This window comes from Meleagris gallopavo, chromosome 3 (assembly GCF_905368555.1).
Source record: "Meleagris gallopavo chromosome 3, MGAL_WU_HG_1.1, whole genome shotgun sequence".
In the NCBI taxonomy this organism is placed as follows: Eukaryota; Metazoa; Chordata; class Aves; order Galliformes; family Phasianidae; genus Meleagris; species Meleagris gallopavo.
In genome coordinates this window covers 65,611,528-65,629,730 of record NC_139406.1, presented here as the reverse complement: position 1 = coordinate 65,629,730, position 18,203 = coordinate 65,611,528, and the positions used below count along the sequence as shown (strand labels likewise).

At 35.8% G+C, this 18,203-nt stretch overlaps 1 long non-coding RNA gene across 1 annotated transcript in view; it reads left to right on the top strand.

Annotated features, from left to right (window-relative positions):
- LOC146544755 (uncharacterized) overlaps positions 1-17,955 on the top strand; it is a 55,253-nt gene extending 37,298 nt beyond the window's left edge. Inside the window, exon 2 of the long non-coding RNA XR_014882578.1 lies at positions 17,849-17,955. This is a non-coding gene — a long non-coding RNA (uncharacterized LOC146544755). The remainder of the gene's footprint in view (positions 1-17,848) is intronic.
- Positions 17,956-18,203: the final 248 nt, after the last annotated feature.

The following is an 18,203-nucleotide window of genomic DNA, read 5'->3' as shown; positions in this document are numbered from 1 at the left end:
ACTTTCCATCCAGGTTACTGAAGATGCTACTCAGCATTGCGGTGTAGTTCAAAGTGCCATACTTTCTGTCAGTTATTGGAATGAAATCACACTGCAGCTGATATTATCATTTCAATGTAATTCTCTATGATCTTTTATTGCTGTGGTACTTTTCCTGTTATAGTGTTTTCATACTTAATCCTTGTATCAGTATTTTAAGATTTGATTTGCTCATTAAGTGTCAATCTCCTTTGATTGTACTGTTAAGTGCAGACAGGAGCACTGACACAATATCTAAATTGTGGCTGAAAATGAGAGCTGTCCATCCGGTTCATCTAATTTTTTGAGAATATCACTGCATGGTGGAGGAAATGGAAGATGTACATGACTATTCTGCTATTGACTTAGGCCTCTTTTAAGTTCACTGTTGAGCTGGATTGAACAGTCATTTAGGGTACACTACATATACTTGAGAAAGATTTTTTTTTTAATCAATTTTAGTTTTTTTTTAGATATTTATTTAGATATTTAGATAATCATCTTCTAAAATATATATTTTTAAGTAGAATGGTAGGACTGATGGGTAGTCCTGCAAGGTACTTTGCCAGACCACTTCATCCATGACTCAGACACTGTCAATTTGGTCAATTGTACTTACTCTGTTCCTGGTGATTCCTCGCTTCTGTATTATTAAAGGCTAATGAATGAGGAAGTGCCACAACTCCAGTCAACATTCACCAATGCTTAATTTTCTTCATTTTCTTTAAATATTATAAAGGGTTTTTATTATTTTTATTATTTAGCCCAAGTCATTTTTGCTCTTTAAACAGAATTTCACTAGATTTTTCTCATCTTCAGTATTTTTGGGACTATGTTATCATACTCTCACTTTGATCTTCTCTTCTTCAGTCTAAACAACAGACATGTTCTATCTTTCCTCATCTGTACTATTTTTAAGATGTCTGATGATGATTCTTGTTCTCATCCAGTGTCCACATAGGCTAGACTTCTTTATTTTTAAAAATCAGTCTGTCAATCATTGCCATCTTGTCATTATCTGCAAATGTAATTATCTGCAAATTTAGTAAGTATACTCTTTATTCTGTCAACAAGGTTAATGAATACTACAAGAGGTACATACCCCAAGGAGACTCTATGTTCTTTCATTTTTGTAATGAACTATTGGTAACTACTTTGAGTACAACTACAGAACTAAGCATGAAGCAAATCATTGAAAATGAGACCAGTGAAACTAAGTAATTACTGACTAATATTTTTGACAGCTTCTTTTGTAAGTTAGTGTCTTATCTTCATTCTTATTGTCCCCTCCCTTTTTTTTTTTTCCCATTTAAAGAAAGGACCAAACAAGAACCAAATTGCTTGCTCTCTGGAATGAGGCATTATTAAGATGGGAATCGCTGTTATGATATTCTATTTCTGCTGTTTGTATAAGGCAAATTGCCAGTTCCAAGTAAGCTAATTTATATATTGATCAGCACACCACTTTGAGCGAAAGCATATTGCTTGTAGAGATAAAAAGCAAAGAACTCAAAGCAACTCTAAATTAATAATGGAATGTTATAATGAAGATTCTGATGAGATTGATAGGCCCGTTATTTTTGTGGAAGTACATTGATACTGAAAGTATCTCTGGGATACTCCATTGTCCATGTATAAGCCACAGTGATTATGATTCTCTGGCTTTCCATTTGAGCTTCTGTTTTTAATGCGTGGCATTCTGGTTCAGTTCATGGTTTAGGTCAGAATTTTCGTGAAACAAACATGTGCATACATACATAGAGTTCTTCTATGACCCCAATTCAGCCTTTTATTGGTATACATGAAACTCCATTCAAATTTTTGTAAGGTTACATATTTGTGGAATAGTAGCCAAAGTTTATATTTTGGTCTACAAATAAGTATGTTATTTTACATTTTATTTATTTTATATATTAAGACCTATAGAAAACTTTCAGATGAATCTGAGCAAAGAACTCCATCTCTTCCATTGCTTATGGAAACCAGAGTGCAGATGTTCAGCTCTGGCTGCTTATTTGCACTGTTACTGTTCAGGTCATGGGTGACCATCTGTTTCCTTTTGCTTTATGACACAGCACTTGCCCTCCATGAATCTTTGTGAGTTTCCCTCTGATATGATGGCAAAAGAGGAATGAAAGAAACACTTATTTGGACAAGAGGCAGAGAAGCTTGAATGAATAATATTATTGTAGTAAAACAGCATGATTCTTCTCTCTAGTTTCCAAGCATCCCTAATGGTGCTGTTAACTACTTTCCAAACAGAGCAAAGAGAGATACACCCAGCTCTATAGCTGGATTTAGTCCTTATGGAACTCTTTTTCTCACTATCAACTAGATCGACACCTTTGGAATCTGATAGAATAGCTGTAAGTGCCTAAATTAGCTGCCTTAACATGGGCACCTCTAAATATTCAGACTAATGCTTGGGGAGCAAATATTTGTCTAAACTTTGTAACAGTAAGACATTGGCTCTTTCAGAAGGCTGAGCTGGCATTCAGTATAGTTTCATGAATAAGAGGTCTTTTCTGTAACACAGTGGGCATTTTTTAGATTAATTCTAACCCTATATTATGAATAGTTCTCTTCATGAGTGTGCCTGAGTTTATTTCTACAGGGAAATAGTATCTTTTCTTATTTGAACAAGATACTTCTAAGCATAAGGAAAGAGAACAATGAGACAATGTTGAAAAGAAAAAACAAAATGCAAAGTTAACCACAAATTTCCATAATGAGGAAACAAACCACAATGTACTTGAGATGGTGCCAGTCAGTCCCTCATTGGTTTTCATTATGAAATAGAAGGCAAAATAAGAAAAGTAAGGACTTTTCAAATGATCTACGTGTCCAGTTGATTATCCCTGTGGCCTAACTTCTCTTGTCAAATATATGTATGCAGCCTCATTCACTTGAATGAAATAAAAGCAAACTTACATCCAATGTATACACAATACCAGTAATCTGATGTTTGAGAGCCTACTAAAGTCCCAAGTGCAGCGATTCTCTGGAAAAATGGATTTTATTTCATGTATCTTCAATAATCTTGTTGCAAAATGTTAACTTCGTAGTACAGCTACTGTGCTTAAAAGCTTAGTATTTTTAATGTTGTGAGTCAGGTTTATTTCAACATAACTCTCTTTGTTCTGGCAGTGTGTACAGGGCAAGAATTTAGCCTATTCTCTCCTACAAACTCTTGTTCTACCTAAAAAAATGGCTTGGATGTATGATATCCAATTTAAATAAGTATCTACTAGCTCTCAGAGATCTTCCAGCTTAGCTGCAAGCAGTCTTGGGTCTATATTTGACTACATCCACTGATGTGAGAGTGAATGTACTCAGATTTGAATTTTTTTCATTCCAAACAGCCCTAAAATATTATATTTAAAACAACTCCAGAACCTATGGATTTAAACAAAATTGGGTCTTCAAGTTGATTTTTGTCTATCTTTACAAATAGTAGATCTAAGCAAGCATGAAAATGGATCATATACAATGGTGTTCTCTGTCATCATTTATTGGGGTTTGATGCATGCAAATGACGATTTCTAATGTATGCTGTTGCAGTAGAGAAGTCCAATGGGAACTTATATTTTTCTACACTCAGACTATCACACTTCTCTTAAATGAAGTAACTGTGGAGAAGAGTGAATAATTCCTTTGCTTTCCTAAATACTTAAATATTCCTTTAATGGAAAAAAAATTGCTTATTCAAATAATCAAATATGCACAGGAAATATGCATTTAGCTTGAGAGCTGAATCTCACAGGATATGCAATCAGCAGACCCCAAAATATTGATGAATATTTAGCCATAACTGGAGTGGTTATTGAATAATATTTTCATTGGGGAAAAAAAATCATCCGAAGGACGCTGATATTTGATGGAGGCTTCCACAATTTATAACAATTGTATAGATCGAATTGAACTTCCTGAAAGTACATATAGAGCAGAATGTCACTATTTATTTACTTAGCAACTTCTTTCTAATTTATAGAAAACTATATGAAACACGGTATCTCCTAATCAGGTAGTATCTCCAACAGAAAGATGGTCTTGATTTGAGTGTTATTTATTTTATTTAAATGTGAATTTGCTATCATGAGCCAGGAAATCAGTGTTATTACTCTGTTCAGCAGTGAACCACCTTTAAAGTGTAATCATAAATATCACAAAGGACAAAAAGCTTTTGGATTTTTTACGTCAAAATGTACATAGAGCTGGATAGGAGAATTTCAGCACTGCTCAAAGTTGGTTTCTGCCTCTTCTAAAGTAAGTAGCTTTTCTACAGGTTTGTGCCACTGTAAATAAGAAATTAACCATCCTTTTTACTTCAACCATCAAAACAGAAAGTAGATATGTAAGTGAAAGAGAAGTAGTATGCTCTGCTCTTTAATTTAGGAACACTTGAGAGACAATGTTTACATTTGACTGGAACTTTATAAAAGTGCAATGGAATCCCTGTTTCTTCTCATGGGAAATTATTCAGTAATCTAATAGTGGTAATGCTCAAGGATCTCTTTCTCATAATTTTTCTTTATCTTGTACTATTAATTTTATTTGTGCATGTACTGTATGAAGTTATTTTTGTATCCCTTTCATAGTAATGTCATTCAAATAGACTGCTGCTATGTTTGCAGCTGTCTAGCTTACTGCATGGAAACATGCTTTTCCTTTGCAGAGGAAGTACTCAAAAGTTGAAAAAACAGTTAAAGGCTGTGTATGTCAGTTCTTGTCATCTAAAGTATAGTTAGGATAATGCATTGAATGACATGGTCACGTATATATATATTTTTTCCAGAGCTTCAGTCAGAGATCAATATAAACAAGCTATTAGGAAATTCTGTAGCTAGAATTGATAGTTAAGGAAAACCTTATTCAGTGTTCTGGGGAGTATGGAATACATTAGACAGGAACGTATAGCAGACCCTTGCGATGAGCAGCTAATTAGAGTCACTGAGATCATATCTTTTTGACTGCATGAGTGCAGGGGAAGTTGATGCTGCTGGCCACATTTGCATGATAGCCTAGTAAAGTAATTCAACTCTTTACTAAAAGAATTCTTTGATCTAGCTTCAAATTGAAACAGGATTTTCACATTCAGCTTTTGTACTCTAGGAGGGCATCTGTACTAGCAGTCCCTGGAGAGATCTGACCAAGACTCTGAGCTTCTCTTCCTGTTAACACTGCAATATATTAGAGCCAGAAAGAGAAAGCCCATCAGACCAGATAGTAGGGACCTGACCCTGTAAATAATGGTTTGGGAATTTGGCCAGAAAGGCTCATGTTGGTTCTAGTCCTGCAGTTTCTTTTTTTTCCTACGGGCTAATATTTAAACTACCCTGGGAGCAAACTGGTACATGAGTGGAGGAAGTGGTTTCAGGCACTTGGCACCTGGAGCACTGAACTGTGACCATGAAACAGGTGTTGGATTCAAGCAAAACATTTTAGGCACATTGAAGCTGTCTGACAGAGCGGTATTATGCATCTTCATGTTCCATATACTGTCTGCTTTGAATCCCAGTCCAGAGATGCCATTTTTCTTCCAGACAATGTAGAGCACAGTTGGATGTTTGACTCAGCTTTGTAAATTTCCTGTTTGAATATGCTGAGTATATAACTTCTAAGCATTGCAGCACTGAGCACTATGATGTCAGAAGCCTTCTGTTGAATGGCTGTTATGATGAACAGCACTCTAAAATTATGGTTCTAGAATTACAAAAGTATTTTCATCATTTGGCCTATTGAATGTCTAATTTTTTTCTCATTATTTGCATATTGTGCAAGTAGAGACTCAGTGATACAGGCAGAGATAGCAGACAGTTTCATAGGTTGTAGTCACCACTGCCAAGGTTTTCATATCCATCTTCAATTTTTTTCCCAGTCTCCATGATACATCATTCTTGACTCATTCCAATATCCAGTTCTCTGTTCTCCTTTGTCCTGATTCTTCCTTGCTTTTATTTTACTATTTTCATTATAAGTCTATAAAACAATCTTGCTCAGTCAGTTCCAGAGTCCTTTCCCAGGTCTCATTCTTTAAACCAGACTGAGTATTACTTCTGGCTTCCCACTTCCATGACTGGCTATCCTCAAGTAGCACTCTTCTTTTCATCCTCCAGAATCTTTTCCTATCTATCATAGCCACTTCTTTCTTTCCTGTGTGTTTGTGTTGACTCATTTGCATTGGGAGTATATGGCTTCTTTTTTTTCTCTCTTGTTTTTTTTTTTTTTTTTTTTTTTTTTGGTTGCTAAGTGTGGAGCAAAGCCTAATCCTGTGCTTAGGAAGAGGATGCACCAGAACAGAAAGCAGGGATAGCTACAGGCAGTCTGAATATACAGTTTCAGATCTGTCTGAATTACACAATGTAGAGAAAATTTTCAGGGGATTTATTCTCAAAATCAAAGTAGTATGAATCTAATACATGTTAACAGTAATTTTTCAGGGGATTTCAAGGTCAGAAATCAATTCTTCAAAATACAACTCAAAGACCCTCTTTGTTTCTATTTACTCTTCTTCCAGCTTTTGCAATAGTTTGATTACAGATGTCCTATACAAAGCACACCATGCTTGCTGATAATTAACTATAATGAGAACAATCCAGCTCCGTTTATTCAAGCATTCCACAACTCTTCAACTCTTCTGAATATGCATTCACATATAGCCAAAATAAAAGTATTCCTTCTTATGTCTTCAGACTATCTATGTTGCATGAAATATATGAACAACATTCATTTGGTCATGAGAATTGATTTGTGACCCTTCTCTCTCCAGTCTCCTGATGTTGCAAAATGTGTTGTGATCACACAATAACAACATATAAATGAATAACTTCAATTTTGTCTGAGTGACATAATGCGGGAGACAAAAGATGTAGCATACGAAACCTCTTTGGTGTCTCCCCCTAAAAGGCTTGGCATTGCTGCTCTGTCCATAGCTGATGTGATTCCCCTCACCTTGAAGTTAGAAATGGTTGGTATCTTCTGTTTTTAGTTCTCTAAAACAATAATAGCTTGAATCTGAGCTGAGAAATAAAGTTCAAATGATTGGAACTTCTCCGAGTTATAAGTATCAGAATTCAGGGATTTGCACCAAGAATGTAGCTTTAGTAGTGCATAGATGCTAACTACAGTTTTGTTTTTTTTTCTTCTTTCCTTTTAAGTTAATACCTCCAAAACCTACTTAAGCAACAAAAAGAGCCCATTATTTTCCTGTTAAGGATAAGACTACTATTAATATCCATCCAAAATTTGTAATTTTCTGTTGCCAAAGCATAATGCAGGCTCTTGTTTAATTGTTTATTGAAAAATCCTGCTGGATTATGTGTGTATGTGTTTGAATACTTGAGAAGGTGTCTCTGAATAGTGCAAGAGCTATACTTCCAACAAAGTCTCTTTCCATCTTGATTCCATAAGCGTGGGCTACGTGCCAGAGAAAAGCTTTCTACCAGGAAGATTGTTTGCTCCTCCAGTGCATTCTTGAAAAGCCTCCTGTAAATAATCTATACATAGAACTTATCGTATGAAAGGTGTTTTGTTCTTTCTCAAATAGCGGAGCTCCAGAAAGCAATATGCTATTACAGAGGTGACTCTGATTAGTGATGCTTTACCCAGAAGTGAACCAGTGTGTGGACATCACAGCTCTCCAGAGCTCCAACAGTTCTACCTCCCTGTCAGATTCATAATGGCTTTTTTTACTGTGGTACCAGCATGTATGAAATCAGCAACACACACAGTTTTGCACCAACAAGCTGAATTAATCTCCGGTGATTCACTCCATTAAAATTGATGGAGTTATTCCTGAGAAGATACACAGGAAGCAGAAGTACAGGCACTAGAGGGCTCTGGAGTTCTGTAGACGATGGTTTTTTTATATGAACATGTAGTAGAAAATTTAATAACCTTCAGAATTGAAACACAGTTAGCTTAGGTAGTAGGCAGTGGTTGGAAATTTTCTGTGGACTTCAGAGGAAACCATCCAATCCCTGCAGGAAAATGGGGATTACTTCATGGTAAGCAGTCACAATTCTTAGCCTTCCAAAAGCTGTTCCACCTCTTAAACAAATAAAAATGCAATTGTTGTTGTGTTGGAAATTCTGGAAAGTGGGAAAAAAACAAAACACGACAACTCAAAAAGCTGCAAATAACCTTATAAACAAACTAATGACTCACTTTTTCTTGCCAATCAACTCTTTTAATAAGATTTTATCATTGAAAATAGTTCACTTAAAAATAATAGAATAATAGCAACCTTATTGAAAAGTTTCTCCCTACACACACCCAAATGTACAATTGCCTATTTATTTTCTTACAGCTATATTACAAATTCCCATAGGAACATAGATCTCTTTTTGATTTCAAGCAGGAAATATCATTCTGTCAATATGCTTGTCTAACATGCACTAAGTCATTTTCTTCCAAATAGGTGACATTTTAACATTACATTTCATTTACACACAGACTACAATATTAAGAAAACTTAATGTAATCATTATTCTTGTTTGAATAAGAATCCAGATACCAGTCTGGAATGAATTTTTCCAGTGGTGTTAGAGGTAATAATGGTTAGCTTCCTAACTGCTGATGCTTGGGTTTTGGCTTTTCCCACTTGTGGTTGTTCAGCTTCTCGAGTAGCTGTGAGTAGCTTGTTTTTCTACTTGATATTGTAAGTTTAGTGAGGACTCATTCCAACAAAGCTCATAAGTAAAACTTAAAGCAGTAAAAAGATCCAGTGAACCATTTACTTGAACTTACACATATGCTCTGCCCTTTTCTTGGCTGACAGCCTGCGTCCTAGTTGGATACTTTATTCCTCAGCTTCATTGGTGGGTCCAGACCTCTGAGAAATGTATATCCAAGAAAAAATACAAATACTTATGATGTTCCTAAATATGTCTGGCAAAAGCTAGACACAAAGAAGATGTACTATAGTAGCCTGTATGAGGATACAGAGTTGTGCCCAACTCTTTACATCCAATACAAGCACTTGCTTATCCTCTGTATGAGACTATGCTGTAGCCATCATATCCCAGTGTGTATAAAATGGCTTATTTAAGTGCTTAATAAAAACATAGGGCATTATAAAACATATGGCTTTAATGAATGACATATCTGTGTGACTAATGATACAAGAACTACAGTCTGTATGTGTCGTAGCTGGAGGCTTGTACAACTTGTTGGTAAGTAAAAAGAGGAGTTTCCGTGAGGAGTAGCTGTGCTTGTGGATGCCACTTATTCAACATGCATATTCATTTGGTTCTTTTTTAATGGTAATATCTTAATGGCCAAACTGCAACCTTGGTGACTTCAAGCGGTGTGTGCATTACTGAAGGAATATATTTAGTGCCAACACTGAATGTTCCTTGGAAAAAAAACAACACACACAACACCACTCTACTTTTTTAGTTTCACTTTCTAACTTTCCATGGAATTAATCTCAAAATGAAGACTCTTACTTTTGGTTGTGTAGTTGTGTAATTGTCTTTATCTGCACTGAATATCTAAGCTGCTGCTGAAATCAGTGGTGACTGGCTAAACATCATCAGCAGAGCCTGAAGGATCTTTCAGCCAACACTGGCAGGAATTAGCATCCTGTTAGGTGGATGGTGCTGCACACCTCATTGGTGAGGAGCTCGATTCAGCAGCCCTCAGCTCCAAAGGCATGCTCCCACCTCCGGGACTTGGACTCCAGCCTGCAAGGAGTGAGCCATCTGGCTTGCTCCCAAACCACTGCTCTACCATCACCTTCTCTTACAGAAATCTCTGGGTGTTAAATTGGTTGTTATTTCAAGAGAAGTGGAAGGAGGATTTCATACAGCTTTTGTAACATAAGTTTCAGGGTTACTAGCAGTGGCCAGGAAGCACTTTTTCCCCCTCTTCAATGTTCAGTATGGTTTGTGAGTTTTATCTTTTATTCTTTTTTTTTTTCTTTTTTTTTTTTTTTTTCTGGAGGACAAAGTGTTACAATGTGGGCAAGAAGTGCATATATTCTTATAAGTATTTGATAAGCATTCAGAGTTCTGACTGATACGTATCATCTGGGGTTTTATTGATCTCCAGATTTTGATTTAAGAGATTACAAGATCAAGATCACACAGACCTCTCGGATTTTGCCTCTTATATTAACTATGGGCCAGAGTGTACTTGACAGAATTTCTTGGCCAGTTTCACTTAACAGATTTTCATCTATTGCAGTGACTCAGGACATCAGTGATGACTGTGACCATAAGGTTACTTTAGTAGCATATTTACATTGTCTTAGCTCTTGTAATGGCTTCAGTGTTGGTCATGGCATCTGTTACCTGCAAATACTGCAATTAAGATACACTGCGTACAGCAGGGAGAGCTCACAGTGCTTTGTAAAATAATACTTTCCTAAAACTCATTTCACTTTATATCAATGTAATTTGCATCAATAAAATATCAAAAATATTGATTTCTCTTGAAAACCCTGAGTCATGAGTAGCTTCTGTTTTTTATTCAGGTTACCCTTTTCCTTCCAGAAGTAGTAAAATCTTGGAAATTTTATCCTTGGATACAAAATTTTTAAGTACTGAAATAACATTTTTGTTTCAAAATCATGTCTGTCTTGGTGATAAATGTTTTTCATTAAACTCCAGACCCATATGCATAATATTCTCATACTCAGATGTACAGCGAAGAAGAAACTGCTAGAGATGTTTTTTGTCGTTGTTGGTTTTTTGTTTGTTTGTTTGTTTGTTTTTGTTTTTGTTTTTTTTCCAGAAGAGTTTTGTAACAGAAAAAAAACCCATGGAAGTTCCTTGCAGCTTTAGGTTTGAAGTATTTACACGGTAGATAGGCCTGGATACCAAAAGCAAACCAATTTACATAAAGAAGAAGGCTTTGTATTTCTCCAGGACTTGTAATTACAGTCAGACCATGGCCAGCATATACATCATGCTCCTATCAGGAGCAGTTAGCTTAAAAATATTTTATTTGTTAAAGGAAGCTTCAAAGTATTGTGCTCTACTACTTCATGCACCACATGAGCATTCATTTTGTGAATTGCAACATTATTTAAAAGCATTATAAAAAGATCAACTGCCTCCTTTTGTTCTCTCTTGACTGGTAATTTTGTACTGTCTGCTGAAATGGCAGCATTGGTGGCTGATTACAATGCTGATGTCAAAGAAAGTGATGTCAACGAGATTCTGCATCCTAAGTTAAAAAGGCTACCTCCATTACACTTCTGTTTGGTCATATGTATTGCAAATTCTTTCTGAGCATTAAATTAAACTGCATGACATTATCCAGAAATCATGTTGTTTTTTTTTAGCCATTTTTGATTTTCCCAAGTCATTTCTTCTTGTACAGAATGACTGAAATATTTTGATGCTAATAATAATAATGCCTTGACCATTTGATTCACAAAAAAGCACTATTGCATTGTCTGAACAGTGAATTATCTTGAGCTTAAAATGCAACTACATACAACTACATAGATATATTGTTTTTTTATTCTCTTCTCTTTGTAGAGATCCCCTATTGGAAATGACCTCAGAATTTCAGGAATCACATATTGCGTTTAACACATTATCAACTTTAAATATATTAAAACAGTAGGAATGTTTTACAACATTTCATTATCTAATGTGACTATTGTGTCCAATAATTCAGTGCTGGTTATGGAAGTTTAACTAAGTTCTCTTGTCCTCCAGTGGTGAATAGAATGAGCAACAACTGAAGAAAATAATGAAAATCGTTAAAACATTCACAGATAATGTAATATAGAAAGACAAAGAAATTCTCCTCCCCCTTTACCCCAAGAAAATAAAACAAAGCAAAGCAAGCAAAGAAAAACCCTGACACCATTCTCACCTTTCTAATACTATTTTAAATTATGTCAGCTTCAACAGAAATGACTAATAGTGGAAGAACACAGGCAATTTTTTATCCTCTTCATATTTGGAGGAAAAGCTGTGAGGTAACACATACAAAACAACCATTTTTCCTTTCATGGGCACCCACAACTCTATTGCCATAAATGCTGATGACTGTTGTTGATACAAGCAACTTGCTGAAGTAAAAAAACACATAAATAAATAAAAAATTAGAAGAGCAAGCTATATCCATATAAATAAAGAAAAAAATTAGAGGACTAAAATGCTGCTAATCATTCTTCCACAGAGGTTTTTAGATAATAATTGCATTGCTGTAAGTTTATTCAGGACAACAGAAAATGCAACTTCAGTTGGTCAAAATTTCATATTGATATTGATCCATCTCTGAAATAGTCATGATTCCCACGTGTCCATTTTGTTAACTGTAGATTTCAGTAAGAATGGATTTCCTACCTGTCTTCATTGAACTCAGTGGTAAAAACCACACACTAAGGATGTGAGCTTTTGTATCATCAATACTATTTTGACCAAAGAATATGGTATTATCTATTGTTACTGAAAAGAACAAGCATATGCTGTTGTGCAAATGTGTTCCTGTTTATGTTTTGAAATACTGGCTGTTGAAAGCTATACTGAGGTCTAAACAGAAACATTTATCCCCCTTTCCCCATATGCGCACACACAATTTCCTACACCTCCTATCTACCACCCAGAGAGAAGGATCGCATTTCCACTCCTCCTCTGCTCAGAGTGTATTTCAGAAGCTTTTTGAAAAACTCTTGACCTCACACATATGTACCATTACCACAGGAAGCTCCTTTAGCTTTCCTCTGATACCTACTTCTGGGTAATCTCATATGGAGCTAAAATTAGGGTGAATAAGGAATATTGTGCTTAGAGAACTACTGTTTTTCTTCAGATATTCTTGTGAATGATTATTAACAAAATATTTAAGCAGAGTGTTCTCCACAGCTCTTTGCAGAAGCTCTGACCCACACTGCTTCGCACAACACATGTACTGTTGAAATGCACTGTATTTTGAATATAGTCAGTTTCATAAATACCTGTGTGTGTTGAGGGTACTCAGTTTATGAGTACCAGCTATTCCAGGAAGTTATCTGGAGGAGTTGGTTGATACAAGGATCTCCAGCACTGGAAATGTTGATGGAAATTCCCCTTATATTCAAGGCAAAGGCACACATAAACCCAGGTAGACCAGGTAAATGTGGATACATTTTGTACTTTAGAGAGTAACGTAGCTACTGACCCATCCAGCTGTGTTTGACACTGCAACACCAGTGGTGATCTGTCTGTATTACAGCAGAATCAAGTTCACAAGAAAAAACATTCTGATGCTACTTAATCTCCATGTCCACATGTTCAGTTTTCAAAAATACACCACAGGTTGAAAAAGGAAAAAACACAGGATTAAATGTATTATTTAAAATAGATTAGTCAATTTATTTTTATTTTTATTTTTATTTTAAATACTGTCCAATTTGCTTTCACCTGTCTCCATCAACTACTATCATTTTTGATCAATAGTTGGATTTGAAGTAGGCTTTAACGTAGCAATGACAACTGCTTTCTCACAAATCCTGTGAAAATCTATGGCTCCTTAGAGAGGTGTGGCGGACAGAGCAGAGGTCTTACATGTTCTGCTCAACATAACAGGCTTGTCTGTGGATGAAGATGCATTGCTCTGTTGCCCAATGAATGTATCAGAGGGATATGGAGGCAGGCCTGAAATTATCAGCACATAAAAGAAGGAGGAAGAGATTAGGAAAGAAACCACAATATTTGGTTGGAACCAAGCTTCATTAGTTTTACTGCTTGTGTTCCTTTCTTCTTTAATTGCAAGGTAAACTAAAGTTTTCTTGAGGATAAATCTAGATTTGCTAGGTTTTTAATTTTTGTGTGTGAAGAGCCGATTTACATCTCTGGAATGTATTTTAACCAAAATTTCTGAGATAATTCCACCTATACTTAAGATAATTCACATGTTTTAGAAATTGTTTAAAAAGTTGTACATAAGTACTGAACTGTGTAAGTACTGAGATTAAGGATGATTTTTTACAAGCTGGATGGCCATATTGTACAGCAGAACAACAGGAACAGCCAAGCCAGTTTCTTCCAGCTTCCAACCTAATCTTCCTTTATGCTTTTGAATATTGTGTCAAGTCTCTCTACTGAAACATACCAGGTTCATTTTCCTCCTGGACTTATATATGCCTTCTGCTTTTTGTTTTGTTTTTGTTTTTGCTGTTTTTGAGAAAAAGTGTATTCAAATTTGTAGCCATTTTCATTTGTATTCTTCAAAACAAGATTTTTCTTATCCAACAAGATCTGAATAATTCCTTCCAGAGAGGATGTGGCCAAGCATTTTCCTCCTTCAAAATGATTGCAGCTTCCTATTCTCGACAGGTCCACGGCTTCAGGCTGCCCTCAGAGAAGGTGGTGACCCCTGTTTCAACATGGTCACCTCACTTGTTATTCTCACTGCTCTCTGTGGAATGAGCTTGACAGCCCTGATCTAGGTGGAATTCTGACTCCACTTCTCAAAGCCTGTATACCTCCAGGATGCTGAAAGACAACACGCTCATCTGCCTACACTCAGAACTGAGGCATTACAGCATTGGACAACTCTGATTGATTGAATAGACCCCGAGGGCAGGACCCTATTACCAAGCCAATGCTCAGAACTGATTAACCCCTTAGCCAATGTCAAATACAGTACATTGCTGTAAGATGACTATAAATCATAGGATAACTGTAGGGTCAGGCCTACTGTGTCCCCCTTACATGTCTTGCCTAAAGCCTACTGTTGATCTTTTGAAACAGACTATGTTAGTGCTCTTCTAGCAGAAGGAAATTGCACAGGAGTTTCCCATCTAGATTTTTTATTAATTAGAGCATGCTTGTAGCATCTTCATTTTTTCTTTTCTCTTGATTAGAGAGGAATGCAGTCAAAGTCTAGCTGTTGGGACAGCTGTCAGGAGAGATTTTTAGACTGTACTAATAGTCTTGTACCTTTGATAAGTCGTCTGCACTCCCAAAAGTAACTTAATATCAAGATTTTCTTGGGATTTCCTTATCCCACATTTCTGTTCACTTTTGGAAAAGATAGCTAGGTTATTTAGTGTTTTAATACTGGATCCAGCAATGGATTTTCAGTATTTTATTTTATCGAGGTCCCTTTCAATTCCTGACATTCTGTGATTCTGTGATTTTAAAAGCTAGATGCAATGCCAGCAATGCCAATATACAGCACTGTAGAATGGAACCTGGCAATTGGCACCTTGTGGAGGCTGTTGGCAACATTCCTTTGAATCTGAAAGTCTACTCATTTAACAAGGAACACCTGAGATTAGCAACAGCTGACAGTAGACAATAAGAAATGCTTTAAGAAAAAGCATACAATTTTAGCTGTGCTTGAGGTTTAGGAGCCTTGCTTAAGTCTCCAAATGGAAATGCTCAAACCCCTTCTCTTTCAGAAAAGGAGCACAATCTGCACAGGTGAAAAATAGAGAGAAAGTCCGTCCATACGATAGTGCTGGTGTTGGTGATGGTTCTTTGAGCAGCCCAATGACTAAGGCACTTCCCTGATGGGTGAGAGCAGGTAGACCTCCTGTTCCTACATCCATAGCTGTATTTTCCATAATATATTGTTAATACAGAAGAGCAATGAACTCAGGCAGAGTCCATTTCTCCAAATGTATGTCATGTTTGTTCTTGCTTCTCTCTCTGGCCCACTGAATCATGAATTTGCCTTTTGCATGTTAGCTGTGCAAAAGACAGTGGGTAATGCACCCTCTCCTGAATAGTGTAGGATATGGCTTAGCACAGAGTACTGCTCAAGGCATCCTCTTGGGAGGCAGAAGATATAATTAGAATATCCTCACACAGAGGAGAGAGCTGATTCCAAGTCATCCACTTCCTGGATGAATGCTTAAAGACAAGTGCCTGCATTATCACCTCCTTACGAAGGAAAATGAAAATGGCTCCTCATCTAACAGCACCTATCTTTATCAAGATAGACATAAAGGGCAAATTTTTCAAAAATGGGTTAGGCCCAGGTCCTCAAAGACATTTAGGCATTTGATTTTCTTTGATTGTAGGGGGAATTAGCTTCCAAAGTGCCTTTGAGGATGTGGACCTTAGAGATTTAAGATACTCAATGTCATTTATCAAACGTGGAATCAGTAGGAGTCGGGCATCTAACGAGAACCCCACAGTCTATATATTTCTAAATTATGTATGCGCTTTGAAAATGCTATTCCTTTATCATGCAGAAAATCAGAATAGATGACTGATGATCCTTTCTCATCTTAAAATCCCTTGTAAAGCTGGCTAAGAACATGTAAGCAGTGTGATGGACACATCACAGTCATATGTATGTCATGCATCCTGAGATATTTTATATCTATATACACTTCTGATGGACAGTCATTTTCCTTCCAATATGGTATGTCTTATGACAGACTGCTTTTTAATTATTTAAATCATGTTTGAATTTTCTGATATTTAGATTTTATGAGTATGTGTCTCATGTTCTAAAAGAAAATTCCATATATCCTTAAGTTGATTGCAGATAATTTCTAAAAGTGCAGTGTTTCAATATTTGTTTTACCTTATAGAACCAATTCTGTGAATAACATCTACACTGTCTATTGAAAGAAAAGTCTTATAGTATTCACCCTGAGTTTTTGTTTCTTAAAACTGATGTATAGCTTCCTGTTCCTGACTTTTTTTTCTTAAAACTTTATCACCTTTTGAGAATGTTGTTTCTAAAATCTTCAAATTTTATGTTTTTATGTTAAACATTTGCATTACCTCTCATTTATCAGTTTAGGCAGAAAGCTACTGGATGTCATTATGTGCTAAGTATTGGTGAGGGTTTTTTTGGTTTGTTTTTATTTTCCCTCTTAGATTATATTTTATCTAAAGTGCTCTGAGAATTTCATGGCCGCATGGGAATTTTTTGAGATCCTTTACTCCAAGCATTGTCATTTGTAACACTGATAAGCTTTATCACCTGCTCAGTGTTAGTCTACCTTTCTGTAATAACCAATAACCAATGAGTATTCAGCATCTTAGAAATACACACAGACTCCAAATCTGATGTTTTTTGTTTTGTTTTGTTTTGTTTTTGTTTCCTTTCCTCTTTTTACTGCTAAGGTGATTTGCCACCACCTTAAGGGCAAGACTAGATAAGTTCCCTGTTGCTAACATGACATTCATCTTCTTAGTCCTGGGTCCCTTTCAGACTTAGCAAGCCGTATAAATTGCCTTTATCTTGTTGTTTATCTTCAGCCATTCTATGATGAATCTTCTTCATGAAATCACTCTATTCTTAAGTTTTGATAGTTTATCCACTGCTTTCCATCCTACAAGTTCATGTGTGACCTGGCATGTAGCTTCCAAATGAAATAGAGGATGAAGCATTCATGAAATAGAATACACTGAGTAAGAGGAGAATTATTATATATAAACATCATCAAGGGTATTAAAAAACATGAAAAGGGGCACAAAAAGCTGGAGTTGGGAATGCAGAAATGATGGAATTCATCTATAGTCCTCATAGGACTAAGTGGCACCTAGAAGGGTGGTATTGGTAAAGGCAATATTATAACATAACTTTAACTTTTTAAGTAAAAGTAAAAAAGAACAGCAAAAAATTAAAGTTGCATAGATACAACATAAGTAAATTATAATTGCATAGTATTTAGTGGACATTTACTTCCCCCCCACCACAAACAACACTCTATGCTGGGAAATGATGATCATTAGGGCACTCTGCCATCCTTCAAAGCAGCTTATTTTAAGTTTACATTAATTCAGGATTGACATTATCTGTATTTGTGAAAGATGAATGGGAAGAAGAAATAGTCGTGCTGTTTTTTTTGTTGTTGTTGTTGTTGTTTTTTTTTCCCAAAGAATCTGTCAAATAATCTGAAACTTCATTTTTTTTTCAGAACATAAAATTGGAAGAAGAGAAATGAACCTAAATGTATGAGGAATATCTGAAGAAATGTGAAGTTTGTAGAAGGAAAACCTGCGTAATAAAAATGAATCTGTTGTAGCTCTTGTATGCTGAAGTAGTTAAGGAAATGAAAAGGATGCTAAAATTATTTTGAGGAACTAAAAATCCTTGAAATAAAATATATTCATGAAAGAAAGAGGGGGAGATGATGACATTAGTAATGGCTAAAACTTATTGAAATTCAGTTGTCCTTTGGAAGATCTTTGTTAAGTAAGAAGCATAAAAAATAAAGCTTATGTAACAAGCAGATGATGACCTTTTCAGATATAAATTGATAAAGAACAGAC